Source organism: Urocampus carinirostris, unplaced genomic scaffold (assembly GCF_059441175.1).
Source record: "Urocampus carinirostris isolate Australia breed hairy pipefish unplaced genomic scaffold, RoL_Ucar_1.0 HiC_scaffold_55, whole genome shotgun sequence".
Classification (NCBI taxonomy): domain Eukaryota; kingdom Metazoa; phylum Chordata; class Actinopteri; order Syngnathiformes; family Syngnathidae; genus Urocampus; species Urocampus carinirostris.
The window spans coordinates 10001-15000 of record NW_028283162.1 but is presented as its reverse complement, the minus strand read 5'-3'; the positions used below and the strand labels follow the sequence as shown (position 1 = coordinate 15000).

At 56.4% G+C, this 5000-nt stretch overlaps 1 non-coding gene across 1 annotated transcript; it reads right to left on the bottom strand.

The window, feature by feature from the left end:
• Positions 1–286: 286 nt before the first annotated feature.
• On the bottom strand, positions 287–2273 carry LOC148345290 (18S ribosomal RNA). The gene has a single exon (XR_015848705.1). It is a non-coding gene; the product is annotated as an 18S ribosomal RNA (ribosomal RNA).
• Positions 2274–5000: the final 2727 nt, after the last annotated feature.

The following is a 5000-nucleotide window of genomic DNA, read 5'->3' as shown; positions in this document are numbered from 1 at the left end:
GTCGCCTGTCGTCGCGCCGCGCCGCGCTACTGGGGTCGTCGGACGAGCGCGCTACCCCGCTCGCACGGAGGTAGCGCGACATCGCCCGCCGCCTTTTCTCGCGTCGCGCCGCGCCGCGTGGCGCCCGCCGAACTCGCTCCGACGCGCGGCCCGGGAGTGACCCGCGCCGCGCCCCCCGTCCCGTCCCGTCCCGGTCTACCCTCTTCCTCCGCCTGCGACGACCTGCCGCCCTCGGCGTCTGGCTCGTCGGGGGTGTACCGAGGCGGATCTGCTGCCGCTCGTACGTTAATGATCCTTCTGCAGGTTCACCTACAGAAACCTTGTTACGACTTTTACTTCCTCTAGATAGTCAAGTTCGACCGTCTTCTGGCACACCGCCGGAGCCGGGGCCGGCCCCGGCGGGGACTATCCGAGGACCTCACTAAGCCATCCGATCGGTAGTAGCGACGGGCGGTGTGTACAAAGGGCAGGGACTTAATCAACGCAGGCTAATGACCCGCGCTTACTGGGAATTCCTCGTTGGTGGGAAATAATTGCAATCCCCAGGCCCTGTCACGAGCGGGGTTCATAGGATTACCCGCGCCTGCCGGCGCGGGGATAGACGACGCGCTTATACGCTCAGTGTGGCGCGCGTGCAGCCCCGGACATCTAAGGGCATCACAGACCTGTTATTGCTCATTCTCGTGTGGCTGAGAGCCACTTGTCCCTCTAAGAAGTTTTCTGCCGCCGACCGCGCGGGGGGCCGCGGTACTATTTAGTATGTTTGAGTCTCGTTCGTTATCGGAATTAACCAGACAAATCGCTCCACCAACTACGAACGGCCATGCACCACCACCCACGGTATCGAGAAAGAGCCTTCAATCTGTCAATCCTTTCCGTGTCCGGGCCGGGTGAGGTTTCCCGTGTTGAGTCAAATTAAGCCGCATGCTCCACTCCTGGTGGTGCCCTTCCGTCAATTCCTTTAAGTTTCAGCTTTGCAACAATACTCCCCCCGGAACCCAGACACTTGGTCGGTTTCCCGGGTGCTGCTCGGCGGGTCATGGGAATAACGCCGCCGGATCGCGAGTCGGCATCGTTTATGGTCGGAACTAGGACGGTATCTGATCGTCTTCGAACCTCCGACTTTCGTTCTTGATTAATGAAAACATTCTTGGCAAATGCTTTCGCTCTCGTCCGTCTTGCGCCGGTCCAAGAATTTCACCTCTAGCGGCGCAGTACGAATGCCCCCGGCCGTCCCTCTTAATCATGGCCCCAGTTCATGACAACCCACAAAATAGAACCGGAGTCCTATTCCATTATTCCCAGCTGCGATATGCAGGGGCGGCCGTGTGGCCTGCTTTGAACACTCTAATTTCCTCAAAGTAAACGCTTCGGGCCCCGCGAGTGACACCCAGCGAAGGGCATCACGGGGGCTTTTGCCGAGAGGCAGGGGCTGGGACAGACGGATGCACGCCTCGCGGCGGACCGTCAGCTCGCGTCCCGGGGTCCAACTAGGAGCTTTTTAACTGCAGCAACTTTAAAATACGCTATTGGAGCTGGAATTACCGCGGCTGCTGGCACCAGACTTGCCCTCCAATGGATGCTGGCCGATGGGTTTGTGTTCGGCTCATTCCAATTACGGAGACTCGAACGAGTCCCGTATTGTTATTTTTCGTCACTACCTCCCCGTGTCGGGAGTGGGTAATTTGCGCGCCTGCTGCCTTCCTTGGATGTGGTAGCCGTTTCTCATGCTCCCTCTCCGGAATCGAACCCTGATTCCCCGTTACCCGTGGTCACCATGGTAGGCGCAGAGTCTACCATCGAAAGTTGATAGGGCAGACATTCGAATGAGTCGTCGCCGCCTCGGGTGGGCGAGCGATCGGCACGAGGTTATCCTGAGTCAACACAAAGGGGGGGCCGGGCCGGCGGAACGAGGACCGGCGCGCGCGGAGCCGCCCGCGCCGCTTACGCCCCCGCCCGGAGAGGCGGAGGCCGGACGCGGGGGACGCGCGCGACGGCTGAGCCCCCGCCCGCCGGACACCGCGTGGGTTTTTGTGTCTGATAAATGCACGCGTCCCCGGGGCGAGGCCGGAGCCCCGCCCGCGAGTCGGCGCTCGTTTGCATGTATTAGCTCTGGATTTGCCACAGTTATCCAAGTAACGGTGGAGCGATCAAAGGAACCATAACTGATTTAATGAGCCGTTCGCAGTTTCACTGTACTGGCCATTCGTACTTAGACATGCATGGCTTAATCTTGAAAACAAGCATATGCTACTGGCAGGATCAACCAGAGTGCGTCTGCCGCCGGGGGGGCGCTGCTGGTGGCGGTGCGGCCCTGGTCCGGGACGAGGCTGTGGCTACAGCCGGGCCCGGGGGGCCGCGCGACACTCGTATACGTTCGGACGGGCTGACGAGCGGGTGTCGTGAAACGATGTTTCGCGCGGAGCCCTAGCACGCGTGGCGTCGGGCTCCGCGACGGTCGGACGTCTGGGTGTGGCTCGAGACGGAAGCTCGACCTCGGTTCGTCTTGGTTCTGCCGCCAAAAGGTTCACGCCGAGGCATGGTTTCGCAAGAGGGCCCCGCGAGTGCCAGCCGTGGATCCCGCCTCACTCGTAACTCGTATCGGATTCGTCCGGCCTCACTTTCGTTCGCACATCGGACAGTTATACGTGTGCTTTAGTAGCTTCCGTTCCCTCTTAGTGAGGCCGTCCGTACGTACCGCCCCAGCTCTTTCTGAGGCGGGTATCCACTCGGCTCGGGGGGGCCCAACGTTTGCCTAGTATCCTCGGCGCTGGAGCTTGACCCGCAAAGCCGGAGGAGCCGCACGCCCGAACACCGGCTTGCGCCGGCCGACGTGGGCCCTCCGAGGCGGGTCTCGTGTGCCAATCGCTCAGTTGGGGAACCGGCAGGCCCGTGGGCCGACGCCGGCTCACCCGGGGGTGAAGGGTGCTTCGATGGAGGCCCCCTGTCAGCCTCCGCGGAAGTCCGGCTTCAATACTTTAAAGTTTGAAAAACTTAGACATTTTTCGAGAACCGGAGCTTAGAGGGGTACATGCAAAAGCCAGGGCCGCGGGAAGCGCCCTAAATACTTCAATACTTTAAAATTTGAAAAACTTAGAAATTTTTCGAGAACCGGCATCTTCCCTCGGTAATTGCGAGATGCGAGGCCGCCCCTAGCCTCTGCTCTGTCGGACTCAATGGTCACGGGTGGCCGCTGATTAGCCCTGGTGCTCACCTCTCAAAATTGCGAGTCCCTAATATAATTCTGGCTGTCGGCTGGAGAAGGGGGTATAAAATCGGCACTTGAGGGAACGCCGGGCCCTCAAGTTCGGGGCCCTCTAGCGGATTTTTGAGGTACTGCACTCCCATTGGAAATGCATTGCCCATAGGAATACATGGGCGCTCCGTCCACTACAATGTAATTCCCTCACAATATCTGCCCCCGCGTGGCCGCGCGATGCTACTGCTGCCCCGTTGGGAATGAATGGGCCTTTCGGAGGCCATAAATACAGCGCCGCTGCATGGATTTTGGCGGTACTGCGGCTGTCGTTGAAAATACATGGACCCGTCTGAATGAATGGGCCTTTCGGATTCCATAAACCCAGCGCCGCTGCATGGATTTTGGCGGTACTGCGGCTGTCGCTGAAAATACATGGACCCGTCTGAATGAATGGGCCTTTCGGAGGCCATAAACTCAGCGCCGCTGCATGGATTTTGGCGGTACTGCGGCTGTCGCTGAAAATACATGGACCCGTCTGAATGAATGGACAAAATATAAATCAGACACTACAGAACACAAGCATAATCCAAGATTACAAAATCATCTCAGCCTTTAAAAGAAACAAAAACCTGAAAGACTACTTAGTAAAAAGTAAATTACCAGAAATCAACATAACACAAACGCAGGGCCCCACATTCTACAAACAAGCCACCACAGTTAGGAACACCGTCACCAACACAAACTACCTAATTAAACAAACAATCACACCTGCTACGGAAAACTGAAAATACATGGACCCGTCTGAATGTATGGGCCTTTCGGAGGCCATAAACTCAGCCAGCGCCGGGCCAGTGTTTGGGGTATTGTGCCCGCCACTAGTGGCTGAATACATAATAATAATAATAATAATAATAATTCCCTTGTATTGTCATTCTGTGTAACAATGTACACAGAACGAAATGTCGATTGCACTGGGCTAGTGTTGAGGGAACGTCGGGCCCTCAAGTTCGGTGGCTTGGAGCGGATTTTTGAGGTACTGCACTCCCATTGGAAATGCATGGGCGCTCCGTCCACTACCATGTAATTCCCTCACAATATCTGCCCCTGCGTGGCCGCGGGATGCTACTGCAGCCCCGTTGGTAATGAATGGGCCTTTCGGAGGCCATAAATACAGCGCCGCTGCATGGATTTTGGCGGTACTGCTGCTGTCGCTGAAAATACATGGACCCGTCTGAATGAATGGGCCTTTCGGAGGCCATAAACTCAGCGCCTCTGCATGGATTTTGGCGGTACTGCGGCTGTCGCTGAAAATACATGGACCCGTCTGAATGAATGGGCCTTTCGGAGGCCATAAATCCAGCGCCGCTGCATGGATTTTGGCGGTACTGCGGCTGTCGCTGAAAATACATGGACCCGTCTGAATGAATGGACAAAATATAAATCAGACACTACAGAACACAAGCATAATCCAAGATTACAAAATCATCTCAGCCTTTAAAAGAAACAAAAACCTGAAAGACTACTTAGTAAAAAGTAAATTACCAGAAATCAACATAACACAAACGCAGGGCCCCACATTCTACAAACAAGCCACCACAGTTAGGAACACCGTCACCAACACAAACTACCTAATTAAACAAACAATCACACCTGCTACGGAAAACTGAAAATACATGGACCCGTCTGAATGTATGGGCCTTTCGGAGGCCATAAACTCAGCGCCGGGCCGGTGTTTGGGGAATCGTGCCCGCCACTAGTGGCTGAATCCCGGGCTAGTGTTGGGGGACTTGTGCCCGCCAAT